At 39.1% G+C, this 15,039-nt stretch overlaps 1 long non-coding RNA gene across 1 annotated transcript; it reads right to left on the bottom strand.

The window, feature by feature from the left end:
- Positions 1-612: 612 nt before the first annotated feature.
- Positions 613-7,069, bottom strand: LOC136176767 (uncharacterized). Its single transcript, XR_010664624.1, has 4 exons — positions 6,936-7,069; positions 6,412-6,474; positions 6,292-6,319; positions 613-681 (listed from the first exon to the last, which is right to left on the bottom strand). It is a non-coding gene; the product is annotated as an uncharacterized lncRNA (long non-coding RNA).
- Between the last annotated feature and the right edge of the window lie 7,970 nt (positions 7,070-15,039).

Genomic DNA, 15,039 nt, shown 5'->3' with positions numbered 1-15,039 from the left:
TCTGATAATAAATTGGATATCGTTAAGAGATTTGTTAATGTTTTAAGAGCTTCACTTTGTTCAATGAGTTTCATATGTTTGTTTGCATATTTGCTTCTCACTTTTATTGAACATGTTTACAAGGATGATACCCCACAAGATGAAACAGTAAAAGACAGTAAGAATTATCTAATGTTAAATATACAAACCATTTTAAAAAATAAGATATTACTGCCAAACTGTGTTTGTAGCCAAACAATAATGGTTATAAAAAGAATTGTTATTGTTGTTCAGTCATTCAGTCATGTCCAACTCTTTGTGACCCCATGGACTGCAACACGCCAGGCTTCCCTGTCCTTCACCTCTCTCGAAGCTTGCTCAAACTCATGTCCATGGAGTCAGTGATGCCATCCAACCATCTCATCCTCTGTCGTCTCCTTCTCCTCCTGCCTTCAACCTTTCCCAGCATTAGGGTCTTTTCCAATGAGTCAGCTCTTTGCATCAGGTGGCCAAAGTATTGGAGCTTCAGCATCAGTTCTTCCAATGAATATTCAGGGTTGATTTCCTTTAGGATGGACTGGTTTGATCTCTTTGCAGTCCAAGGGACTCTCAAGAGTCTTCTCCAACACCACAGTTTGAAAGCATCAAGTTTTTGGCTCTCAGCCTTCTTTATGGTCCACCTTTCACATCCATACACGACCACTAGAAAAATCATAGCTTTGACTATATGGACCTTTGTCGGCAAAAAAAATCTCTGCTTTTTAATATACTGTCTAGATTTGTCATAGCTTTTCTACCAAGGGGCAAGTGTATTTTAATCTCATGACTGCAGTCACCATCTGCAGAGATGTTGGAGCCCAAAACATTAAAGTCTGTCACTGTTTCCATTGTTTTCATAATTACCAACTTGTTACATGAGAAACATAGCTAAAATCCACTGCAGTTACATGACTTAAGAAGTATAAATAGTAACAGCACTGTAGGACACTTTCTTCATTTGCTTTACTCTCCTAACATAAAAAGCATAGATCCATTTACAGTTCTTTGTACATATGTGTGTGTTTCCACTGAATCATATATTAAGGTGATATAAGAATGTAAATACTTAAATCTTCATGAAGCATATCTCTTTTCATTAACTGCCAAAGTATACCTAATATATTCTAAAAGAACAAATTACAGCAGAAGTTTTTTAGATATGGTCAAAACATAGTTGGCACAAGTTACCAAAAGAAATGTAGTCAAGTGGCAAGGGATATTTAATTTACATCCTGAAATATTTATAGAAACTATCAAGTATTGATGATGATTGATAAGATAACACAAATAACCTCTGCTATAAATAACATGCATAGTTTTAGCTAGTATAAACACAATTGTAGCAATAAGAATGCAAAAAAGTCCTGAGATTATATCTGGTTCCCCCAAAAAACAACATGATATGAAAAAAAGAAGTTTCCATATGCTTAGAAAGGTTACCTAGAACAGAAATGAACATTTCAAATTAACCTGGCATTTATGGAGCCCCATTTCTCTGTACACGCATGCTAAGTCGCTTCAGTTGTGTTTGACTCTTTGCTGTCTTATGGACTGTAGCCCGCCAGGCTCCTCTCTCCATGGGATTTTCCAGGCAACAATACTGTAGTGGGTTGCTGTGCCCTCCTCCAGGGGATCTTCCCGACCCAGGGATCAAACCCGCATCTCTTACATCTCTTGCAATGGCAAGCTGATTCTTTACCACCTGGGAAGCCTCTATTTTGCCGTATGAATGATTATTTGTAATCTCCACATTAGTGATCATTTCTAAAAGTTATGTTTTCCTCATCACCATTGATGAGGTCAAATAATTGAGAGTTAAATTCAAGAACCTATGTCAACAGATGGTCCCGTATTTGATTGGAAGAAGCTTTCCTTGGATTTCATTTTCTGATCATCATGCATTGAAATGAGTCATGATGCTTTTGCCCATTTTATCCAGCCAGGTCCACCCAGAATCTCTATGTGTGAGTTACTTAACTTGTACCAATTCTGAGGAAGAGGGAAATGCCAGATCTGCCATTACCTGAAGTTTCCTATGCATTCCTAGAGCCACTGAGTTTCCCTTTTTGTGTCTTCTAGGAGGAAAGTGGAGCAGAGAGAGAGGTGGTGAAGCCCTGGTTCTGCCAAGATGAAGAATGTGACAGAAGATCCCCGCATAAAGTTGAGGCCCCACAGGGTATCACCTACCTAGTGAGACTGAAAAAGAGCTAAACTCCACCACAGAGGAAGAGGACAGCATGTAAATCTGCCCACCCCATCTTTGAAGCTAAGGAAAGGGAGAGAAGGGGAAACTCTTCTGGCAGTTAGTCTCACTAGGTGGTCCTCAGTGGGGTTTGCAGTACTAATTCTTAGTGCTTTAGACGGTCCAAAGAATCTTAAGTGGAGGAGTCAATTTAAAGTAGCTGCAGAAGGAATTACTAGTGAGAATAAAGAAGAAATTATATTTAAAGAGATAAGATTTTTCAGAATTGCTGAACGATATCAGTCTTCAGATCACAGTGCTCAGTGAAACCCAAGCAAACACACACTAGACACACACATCACTGAACAATGTCAGAGATGAAAAGAATTTTTAAAAACAGCCACAGAAAGTAGATAGATCTACAGAGAATTGGCATTAGGGCTGATGGCTGACTTCTTGATATCCAGCCACTGAAAGAAACGAATCGCCAGTTCAGGTTTGATGCATGATACAGGGTGCTCGGGGCTGATGCAGTGGGATGACCCAGAGGGAAGGGATGGGGAGGGAGGCGAGAGGGGGGTTCAGGATGGGGAACACATGTACACCCATGGTGGATTCAAGTCAATGTATGGCAAAACCAATACAATGTTGTAAAGAAAAATAAATAATTTTTTTAAAGCCACTGAAAGAAAGAAAATAATCAGCAATCTGGAACTCTATTTCCAGTAAATATCCTTTTCAAATAATAATGGTAGAATCTAAGTAATTATACAGGTATTCACTACAACACTCTTTCAACTTTGCTATATGTTTGCAAATCTTCATAATAAAATGCTAGAAAAATACTTTTCAAGAATGAGGTATAATAAAGACATTTTCAGATAACTGAAACATTATAAGGACTGTACCTCAGACAATAGGATTGTCTAACATCAAAAGGATTTAATGTAAAAACAAATGGTGAGCAGAAATATTATAGTGATAAATAGGCAAGTAAATTTTTAAAAATTCTCTATCTAAATCAATGATAATACTCTGGTTTGTGGCAGAAAACATTCTAGAGATAAAATACAACTGCAGTAGTATATAAAGGGGAAGAAGAATGGAGTTTAAGCATTCTGAGGTCTCTTTTATCAGAGAACAATAAGGATACTGACTAACAAACTTTGATAAGCATATACATTAAAATAGCTTTGATAGTGACATAAAAATAGAGAAGGCATAACTTGCAAACAAAAATAGAATTAGAAAAAATTCAAAAATAAACATCCATGTCATTGCAGATGGAATTATTTCATTCTTTCTTATGAGTAATAGTCCATTGTATTCCATTCCAATATACATATACCATATCTTCTTTATCCGTTCATGTAAATAACCAGATGATGGACATTTAGGTTGCATCCATGTCTTGGCTATTGTAAACAGTGCTGCAATGAACATTAGGATGCACATATCTATATCTTTACAAATTATGTTTTTCTCCAGATATATGCCCAAGACTGGGATTGCAGGATCACATGCTGGCTCTATTTTTACTTTTTCAAGGAACCTGCCTACTGTTCTCCATAGTCAGTATACCAATTTACTTTTCCACCCACAGTGTAGAAGGACTTCTTTTTCTCCACACCCTCTCTAGGATTTATTATCAGTAGACTTTTGGTGATGGCCATTCTGACCAGTGTGAGGTGATAACTGATTGTAGTTTTGATTTGCATTTCTCTAATAATTAGTGATGTTGAACATCTTTTCATGTGTCCTTTGGCCATCTGTATGTCTTCTTTGGAGAAACATCTATTTAGATCTTCTGCTCATTTTCTGATTGGATTTTTTGTTTTTCAGATCTACAGATTATCAAATGAAGTGAAGTAACCTGAACAGAGAAAGACGAATATCATATGATATTGTTTATATGTGGACTACTAAAGGGAAAAGGAGGAGGAATAAATTAGGAGTTTGGGATTAACATATACACACTACCATATGTAAAATAGATAACCAATAAGAACTTACTATATAGAACAGAGAACTATACTCAATATTTTATAGTTACCTATAAGAGTACACCATGAGAAACGCTGAGCTGGAAGAAGCACAAGCTGGAATCAAGATTGCCAGGAGAAATATCAATAACCTCAGATATACAGGTGACACCACCCTTAAGGCAGAAAGTGAAGAGGAACTAAAAAGCCTCTTGATGAAAGTGAAAGAGGAGAGTGAAAAAGTTGGCTTAAAGCTCAACATTCAGAAAACTAAGATCATGGCATCTGGTCCCGTCACTTCATGGGAAATAGATGGAGAGACAGTGGAAGCAGTGTCAGACTTTATTTTTTTGGACTCCAAAATCACTGCAGATGGTGAATGCAGCCATGAAATTAAAAGATGCTTACTCCTTGGAAGGAAAGCTATGACCAACCTAGACAGCATATTAAAAAGCAGAGACATTACTTTGCCAACAAAGGTCCATCTACTCAAGGCTATGGTTTTTCCAGTGGTCATGTATGGATGTGAGAGTTGGACTATAAACAAAGCTGAGTGCCAAAGAACTGATGCTTTTGAACTGTGGTGTTGGAGAAGACTTTTGAGAGGCCCTTGGACTGCAAGGAGATCCAACCAGTCCATCCTAAAAGAGATCAATCCTGGGTGTTCATTGGGAGGACTGATGCTGAAGCTGAAACTCCAATACTTTGGCCACCTCATGCAAAGAGTTGATTTATTGGAAAAGACCCCATGCTGGGAGGGCTTGGGGGCAGGAGGAGAAGGAGACAACAGAGGATGAGATGGCTAGATGGCATCACCGACTCAATGGACATGAGTTTGAGTTAACTCCGGGAGTTGGTGATGGACAGGGAGGCCAGACATGCTGCAATTCATGGGGTTGCAAAGAGTCAGACATGACTGAGTGACTGAACTGAACTGATAAGAGAAAAGAATCTGAAAAAGAAACTATATATGTATATTTATGTATGTACATGTATAACTGAACCACTTTGTTGTACACCGGAAACTAACGCAACTTGTAAATCAACTAAAATTCAATTTAAAAATTAAAAAATAAAAATAAAACAACTAAATTGAAAGGATGTCAAGAAAGAATTTTTTTAAAAAAAGGAAAGGAGGGAGAGCTGGGGGAAAGGAGACAAAATAGTAAAGCTAAATGGACTAAATAAAAACCAAACTGAGTTAAAAAAAAAGAAAATCAGAAGCCATGTTATATAGTTTGTAAGTGATGCACCTAAAATGAAAGGTTGATAAGCCTGAAGGTTGAAAATATATATATACTAAGTATACATACAACAAGCAAAAGCTAAAGTAGCTATATAAACATCAGACAAAATAATAACTAAGGCAGTAAGAGTTCTATGTCTCAGAGTAGAATGATGAATTTCCTTCACCAAACTGAAACTCCCAAGTCGACAGTAATGACTCTTTAGACGTGGTAACTTTGCTTTTAACCCTCATTCTCTACAACCCTCTGCCTTTATTTCCCTTTGATACAAGACGTACCTGGAGTCCTCACAAAATATGGTCCCTCATTCTGAGTTCTCTGTCCCAATTCTTCCACCTCTATTATAATAAACTTACCCTCTAATTTTCTGCCCTTCTCCAAACCTATTCCACTTCAGCAACCCTCAAAACTGAACTTTTCCAGGAATTTTTTTGGTGGTCCAGTGGTTAAGGCAGTGCTTTCATTGCCAGGGCCTCGGTTCAATCCCTGATCAGAGAACTAAATCCCACAAGTCATGCAGCATGGCCAAAAAAAGAAAAAACAAGCAAACAAACACCTTAACTTTTCCATCACAATCCTGGTGCTGGGGATTAGACAGATTAGACAGACCCAGATCCCTTCTTGATCTCTGAGCCAACTGCAATATTGAGTAAAACTGCTTTAAAGGATAAAGCTGCTTTCCAAATTCTTATATATTTAAGATATTTTCTGAATACAGTAGCCAAAGACATTTGGGATGATTTTGTCACTACAACTATCCTTTGAGAATAGCCAACAGTTAGTCTATCTCACAAAGCATGTCACATGAGAGTGATTAGTGATTACCCAAGCAGTAAACTAGAATTCTTGCAAGCATACTGACCTGAAACAAGCAGAGGGCAGATCCTGACCTGATAGGAGAAAGAAATGGGAGAGGGGCAGTGGCTAACGGTGATGGTGAGAAAGAGCCAAGGAGAATGAGAACAAAACAGAGTCTACTTACTTTTTAACCTGGATCAACTCTGAAAATGTGAACATATTATTGGAGTTGAACATTTATCAAAACCTGTCAAAGGGAAGGAGAAAATAAGTTGATCCCCAAAAATACAAATCCCTTTTTTCTAAATGTTAGAGGACAGAATTACTGACTAGTATTGAATCTCTATGTTTTTTCCTCTAAAATACTTTTAGCCAAATGAGAAAGGCCATAACTCTCACGTAGAAGACCAGGATCCTAGGTCAAAAAAGCTTCTTTTCAGCCCCAAGTAGTAATTTACCTTCTAGCTAGATGCAGAGAGACAGCATAAACCAGAAGAAAAAAAAATGCTAAATTAAAAGGAGAGATTTAAACACCTGCTCAAGAAATACAAGAGATATCACAAGACAAAAAGTGAATGTCAAAAGCATAATATCCCCCAAGAAATGCTAAAAAGATGGACTGATAATACTATTACTGCATTCATTTCCATGCTGAAAGATAAGCAAAGGAAAAGACAAGACCTCACATGAACCCCTCTGAATAAGTACCTGGAAACTGAGAGAATCTGATGGAGAAAGAATGAGCAAAATGTTGCATAAACAGCTTCAGAAGGGGGTGAGCTGGCAAGCAGGGGGTGCTGCCTCATTTGCTCAGCCCACCGCCCTGTTGCTAGGGGAGAATAACCCTGTGGGAGTGAGTCAGGCGAGAAAGGAGAGAACAGGAGGCATCCTATCTCTGCTAAGTCAGCTGTGGAGATAAAGTAGCACAGACACTGGAGACTCACGGAATGGGAGCTGATGAGCCAGAGGGGAAGAATGCACCCTAGCTCCCAGTCAGCAGCCACATCAAAGATCTCAAGGATTAGCAAAAATGCCCAACCCATTACGCAAGCAGTCCTGGATACCCAGCATCTAATCTGGTTGATGAGTTTAATCAGGCCAGTTTTTTGTGGACTTGGTACAAAATGCTCAAATGACTTTTCACCAGGGAAGCAAAACAGAAAAACAGTCTTCATAAAGCACCCTCCTCAGCATTCTCCAATGGTAATAAAACAATTCTATATATCTGCTAATTCCTGAACATAAAATCAAGATCACCAAAGACCAAATCATAGTCCCAGACTCCTTTCTGTCTAGATGAAATGAAGTCTTGTTTTTCTAGGCTATTTGAGGAGTATCCAACCTATGCACTTATTTGCAATCCCAGAAATCAAAGGATAGGTACACTGCACCCTCTACTGGCTTTGCAACTGCAGTTCAATTCAGTTCAGTCACTCAATCGCTCCCACTCTTTGAGACCCCATGGACTGCAGCACACCAGGCTTCCCTATCCATCACTAACTCCCAGAGCCTGCTCAAACTCATGTCCATTGAGTCGGTGATGCCATCCAACCATCTCATCCTCTGTCATCCCCATCTCCTCCTGCCTTCAATCTTTCCCAACATCAGGGTGTTTTTTAACGAGTCAGTTTTTCGCATCAGGTGGTCAAAGTATTGGAGTTTCAGCTTCAACATCAGTCCTTCTAATGAATATTCAGGATTGACTTTCTTTCAGATTGACTGGTTTGATCTCCTTGCAGTTCAAGGGACTCTCAAGAGTCTTCTCCAACACCATAGTTCAAAAACATCAATTCTATGGTGCTCATCTTTCTTTATAGTCAAACTCTCATATCCATACATGACTACGGGAAAAACCATAACTTTGACTAGACAGACCTTTGTCAGCAAAGTCGGCAAAGCAATTGCAGTTTAAGAGAAATTTAACCTCAACTCTCAGCCTTTAGCTAGATTCCTTTCTCCAGTGGCCAAGAAATAGAAGGATAAAGCAAGTTTCTTTAAGGTTAACTTTAAGTTAAACTTAACCAAAGATTTATACAACATAAAATCTATAAATATAAAAGATTTATGCAAGATTTATCTCATTAAAGAGTTAACATAAAAATGTTCAAACCCTTAAAAATAAACTCTATTCATGTATTTTTGCTTATATTTACTGGAATTATTGAAGTTTTCTGATGCTGATGACCCTGGAGAGTCAAGGACTAGAAAGTGAATCAAAGAAAGGAAAGTAATAATAGAGCCATTTCAGATGTTTCACAGCAATGTTCCCACATATTTCTTATTATCTCTCTTCTCAATATTTGCAGAACTTTTGTCATCCCATTCTTCTATCGCTAAAATGTACAGACATAAAAGTGTCTACCTTCAATTTCTCTGAACTCCCAGAAAAGAGTTTAGAGTACAGATTTTAAGTAAAAGTGAAAATTTTGCAGTGTCCCTAATAATTGAAAATGAATAGGCTATTTCCCTCTTATCAATTACCTAGCAAATAGTCCAAAGGTAATGTTTCAGAATGTATCATCTCTCTTCCAAGGTTGCTGTTACACCCCTAACTGATGTATTCAACCAGATTCACTCATTTTGTCATCTGGTAAATATTTACTGAGCACCTGTAATGTGTCAGGCAATGTTCTGGGTGCTACAGACAAACAGTAAACAGATAGCCTCATCCCCTGTTTTACTGAAAAGACAGAAGACAGCTTAGAGAGTTCCCATTCATTCTCCTTACATTTCAATGAGTTTGTACACCTCCACACCTACTGGATCAAATTCCAACTCCTTAGAGTCTTCTTTGATCAACCTGGTCCATGAGTCTCACACCAACTCTGATTTTCCTGAAATGCCCTGTTATTAAGCCACCACACATTTCCTATCTAGACATGTGTAGGGTACAACTGCAGGTCAACCAGTTAGCTGTTACTCATGTCTGTTATTGTCTTGAACTAATATTTAAATATTTCATTGTCACTGGATTTGACATATATCTGTGTTTTTTCCTCAACTAAATTAAAAATTCTTTGAAGCAAGACACACATGACTTGACATGGAATTATATAAGAAATGTTAAAAGAATATAAAAATAAATCATATTTAACAACACATGTGTTTTGAAAAGAATAATATTACATTAAATACAATCCATCAGCAGAGTTTTATATACTGTGAAAAGTAAGCTGGTTATCAATAAAAATCAGATTGTTTTATGCTAAGATGTTCATTGTAATCCTCAAGGCAACTTCTAATAAAATAATGCATAAAACATAGTAAAAGAAACAACAGCAAGAGAATTTAAATGGCACACTAGAATCTATCTACTTAATACAAAAAAGGCAATAGAGAAATTAGAGGAACAGAAAGGATTTAAGATGTATAGAAAGCAAATGGCAAATGACAGGCATAAATCCTAACTTAGCAGTAATTATATTAAATGCAAATGGACTAAACATTCCAATCAAACTCACTGGATTTTTTAATGATCTGATTATATTGTGCCTACAAGAGACATTTTATACAAAGACACAAATATATTAAAAGTTTAAAAATGGAAAAATGATATAGCATACAACCAGTAACAAAAAGAGAGCTGGAATCCTATATTAATATTACATAAAATTGACTTTAAGAGCTGGAGAAATCAACCTTCCTGACTTCAGATTACACTACAAGTCATCAAGACAGTATGGTACTGGCACAAAAACAGAAATATAGACCAGGGGAACAAAATAGAAAGCCCAGAAATAAACCAAGCACCTATGGGTACCTTATCTTTTACAAGTGAGGCAATAATATACAATGGGGCAAAGACAGTCTCTTCAATAAATAGTGCTGGGAAAACTGGACAGCTACATGTAAAAGAATGAAATTAGAACACTTCCTAACACCATACACAAAGATAAACTCAAAATGGATTAAACATCTAAATATAAGACCAGAAACTATAAAACTCTTAGAGGAAACCATAGGCAGAACACTCGATGATATAAATCAAAGCAAGATCCTCTGTGGCCCACCTCCTAGAGTACCGGAAATAAAAACAAAAGTGAACAAGGGGGACCTGATTAAACTTAAAAGCTTTTGCACAGCAAAGGAAACTTGTACACAGATGTACATAGCAACACTATTCAAAATAACCGAAAAGTAGAAGCAATCCAGTTGTCCTTCAACAGATAACTGAGTCAACAAAATGTGTGTTTTCATATAATGGAATATTTTTCGGTCATTAAAGGAATGTAGTATTGACATATACAGGCTTCCCTGGTGCCTCAGTGATAAAGAATCCACCTGCCCCTTCAGGAGATATGGGTTTGATCCCTGGGTCAGGAAATGGCAACCAACTCCAGTATTCTTGCCTGGAATATTGCACAGAGGAGACTGGCAGGCTATAGTCCAGGAGGTTACAAAGAGTCAGACATGACTTAATGACTAAACAACAACAATAACAAAAATATTGACATATAGATGAAAACATTATGCTAAGTGAAGGAAACCAGGCATGAAATGTCACATATTGTACTTTTTAAAGATATTTTAGCTGTTCTAGGTCTCTTGATTTTCCATGACTCTTAAGATCATCAACTTGGTCATTTCTGCAAATGGAATAGATTTCATAAACATGAAACCCATTTATCAAATAGGCAAACCTATAGAGATAGAAAGTAGATTAGTGGTTGTCAGGGGCTCAATGAATTGTCTGGGGGAAAGAAAAATGGCCACTGATGGGTGTAGGATTTCCTTTTGGGGTGATGAAAATATTCTAAAATTATCTAGTGGTAATGGTTGCAGAACTCTATAAATGTGCTTAAAACCACTGAATTGCAGACTTTCAAAGAGTGATTTTTATGGTGTATGTGAATTTTATGGTATATGAGCATATTGTGTATTTTAATAGAGCTGTCATTTTTAAAAATCCAATCCATCCCGGAAAATTGGGATATCATAGTTGCTTCATTTTTCTTTCTAGCCTTTGGAATTTACACAAGATGCCTTGTATATAGAAGTGCCAACAGAACAGAATTTTGGACTCTGTGGGAGAAGGCGAGGGTGGGATGTTTCGAGAGAACAGCATTGAAACATGTATATTATCTAGGGTGAAACAGATCACCAGCCCAGGCTGGATGCATGAGACAAGTGCTTGGGCCTGGTGCACTGGGAAGACCCAGAGGGAGCGGGTGGAGAGGGAGGTGGGAGGGGGGATCGGGATGGGGAATACATGTAAATCCATGGCTGATTCATGTCAATGTATGACAAAAACCACTACAATATTGTAAAGTAATTAGCCTCCAACTAATAAAAATAAATGAAAAAAAAAAAGAAGTGCCAAAAATACATACACTTATGAGTGTCTATTATTTTGCATTGTTCATGAAATGCTCCATATATTTGTTGGAGTTTCTCAAGTGGTTCAAGCTACTTGAGGCAAAGTTCATGTCTTAGATTTCATGAACATTCACCATAATCATTAGACATAATGATTACATTGGGAGCTTCCCAGGTTGCTTAGTGGTAAAGACTCCACCTGCTACACAGAAGACGTGGGTTCAGTCCCTGAGTTAGGAAGATCTCCTGGAGAAGGAAATGGCAACCCACTCCAGTATTCTTACCTGGGAAATACCATGGACAGAGCAGCCTGATGGGCTACATCTGCTGCTGCTGCTGCTGCTGCTGCTAAGTCGCTTCAGTCGTGTCCGACTCTGTGCGACCCCATAGACGGCAGCCCACCAGGCTCCCCCATCCCTGGGAATTCTCCAGGCAAGAACACTGGAGTGGGTTGCCATTTCCTTCTCCAATGCGTGAAAGTGAAGTCGCTCAGTCATGTCTGACTCGTAGCGACTCCATGGGCTGCAGCCTACCAGGCTCCTCCGTCCATGGGATTTTCCAGGCAAGAGGACTGGAGTGGGCTGCCATTGCCTTCTCCAGGGCTACATCTATGAGGTCACAAAAGAGTCAGATGCAACTTAGTGACTAAACAACAACCAATGATTACATTGAGCCTGGAAATACTTAGAGTAGGTAGAAATGCTCAACATCTTGATTCACCTGTAACTCATGATTGTTCAGGAGGCTGTACTATCATGGGATGTACCAATCCCAAAGAAAGGCAATGCCAAAGAATGCTCAAACTACCGCACAATTACACTCATCTCACACGCTAGTAAAGTAATGCTCAAAATTCTTCAAGCCAGGCTTCAACAGTACATGAACCATAAACTTCCAGATGTCCAAACTGGTTTTAGAAAAGGCAGAGGAGCCAGAGATCAAATTGCCAACATCCATTGGATCATCGAAAAAGCAAGAGAGTTCCAGAAAAACATCTATTTCTGCTTTATCGACTACGCCAAAGCCTTTGACTGCATGGATCACCACAAACTGTGGGAAATTCTGAAAGACATGGGAATACCATACCACCTGACCTGACTCTTAAGAAATCTGTATTCAGGTCAGGAAGCAACAGTTAGAACTGGATATGGAACAACAGACTGGTTCCAAATTGGGAAAAGAGTACGTCAAGGCTGTATATTGTCACCCTGCTTATTTAACTTATATGCAGAGTACATCATGAGAAACGCTGGTCTGGAAGAAGCACAAGTTAGAATCAAGATTGCTGGGAGAAATATCAATAACCTCAGATATGAAGATGACACCACCCTTATGGCAGAAAGTGAAGAAGAACTAAAGATCCCTTTGATGAAAGTGAAAGAGGAGAGTGAAAAAGTTGACCTAAAGCTCAACATTCAGAAAACTAAGATTATGGCATCTGGTCCTATCACTTCATGGCAAATAGATGGGGAAACAGTGAACCAGTGGCTGACTTTATTTTGGGGGGTTCCAAAATCACTGCAGATGGTGACTGCAGCCATGAAACTAAAAGATGCTTACTCCTTGGAAGAAAAGTTATGACCAACCTAGACAGCATATTAAAAAGCAGAGACATGACTTTGCCAACAAAGGTCCATCTAGTTAAGGTTATGGTTTTTCCAGTAGTCATGTACGGATGTGACAGCTGGACTATAAAGACAGAATTGATGCTTTTGAACTGTGGTGTTGGAGAAGGCTCTTGAGAGTCCCTTGGACTGCAAGGAGATCCAACCAGTCCATCCTAAAGGAATATGCATTGGAAGGACTGATGTTGAAGCTGAAACTCCAATATTTTGGCCACCTGATGCAAAGAACTGACTCATTGGAAAAGACCCTGCTGTTGGGAAAGATTGAAGGTGAGAGAAAAAGGGGATGACAGAGGATGAGATGGTTGGATGGCATCACTGACTCAACGGACATTGAGTTTGAGCAGGCTCTGGGAGTTGTTGATGGACAGGGAGGCCTGGTGTGCTGCAGTCCATTGGGTTGCAAAGAGCTGGACATGACTGAGTGACTGAACTGAACTATCAAAGGAGGACTCTGAAGTCAGACCATCTATGTTGAAATCCAACTTCTATGACTTAATAATGCTATGGTCTTAGATGAATAGCTTATCCTCTGTGAGACTTGTTTTCTCTAAGAACAGGATTAATGATAATAGTAACCACCTTCTAGGGCTGTGTGAGGCTTAAATGAGGCAAGGTGTGTGTAAAGCACTAACATGGCCTTATTCATCATAGAGCTACTCAACATTCATTGAGTACTGAATTTAATGCTCTGTCCTCAAAGGACAGAAGTAGAAGATATGTAAATAAATCAATGCAGTGAAGCACTCTAACTCTGAAAGACATCCAAAGAACGCAGGAGGGGTTCCCAAGGGGTGAGAGACCCTGTGTGTAAGTGAGATGGTCAGGGGCACAGGATATAGGAAAGTTTATTGGAGGAAGTACCACTCAAACGGAGCATTTATTTAATTTCAAAGAAAATTATTCATTCCCCAGGTTGAGAGAAATAGAGAAATAGGACATTTCAAGTGAATGGAGGGAGTGATAAGAGGAAATCACCATTTGTCCAGGGGGCTGTGATTAGCTCAACACAAAAACAGATCCAAGGTGAAGAACAGTCACTCTTTGCGATCCCATGGATTGTAGCCTGCCAGGTTCCCTTGTCCACGGGATTCTTCAGGCAACAATACTGGAGTGGGTTGCCATTTCCTTCTCCAGGGGATCTAAGGGATCGAACCTGGGACATCTGCATTGCAGACAGATTCTCTACTGTCTGAGTCACTAGGAAAGCCCCAAAGGCTAGGTAAGCAGGAGCTAAAGTCCTTGTTTCCCCATCACGAGGGCAGAATGAATCACCCCTTTCCCACTCCAACAGAGGCATTTTCTTTGGTTGGTTTTCTTTCCAAAGATCATAGAGCAAAACAGAGGAAGGACTAAACCTGGAGACAGCTTGTGTATTTCCAGAGTGTTCTGGTCATGTCAATGCTGACAAGGAGAGTCATTTGTTGGCCTGTCATCACTGAGCATTCAGAGGCCTCAGGACAATGATTAGGAGTGACAAATTTCCTTGATAAATGCATCTGCACTTTGAACAATTCCCAGTTTCCCCTTGTGACTTCCACTGGACACCAGAGGTTGACCCAAGATGGCACCCCCAGAGGAGTGCCTACAGTTACCTACAGCAAGTGTCTGGGCATAAGCCCTCGTCATAGGTGATTATGGCCACAGGTTAACCTAGCGGTTTCTCCTAATTAATAGCTTGGAGTATTGAAGAAGCCAGAACTGACCACAACTCTCCAAGTTTTTGGAAAAGCCCAGCTGGCTGAGTGTCAGCCTCCTGTTAGACCAAGCCTTGCTGTGTTGTTTAACCACATCGCCCTTTCCTGGAATCTGGCCCTTTGGCTGACACTCCTCTGTGGAGACACAGTGTCCCTCTTGCGGTTCAGAAATGC

This window comes from Muntiacus reevesi, chromosome 10, assembly GCF_963930625.1.
Source record: "Muntiacus reevesi chromosome 10, mMunRee1.1, whole genome shotgun sequence".
Taxonomy (NCBI): Eukaryota; Metazoa; Chordata; class Mammalia; order Artiodactyla; family Cervidae; genus Muntiacus; species Muntiacus reevesi.
Note: the sequence above shows the minus strand (reverse complement) of the source record. Positions and strands in the feature narration are given on the sequence as shown.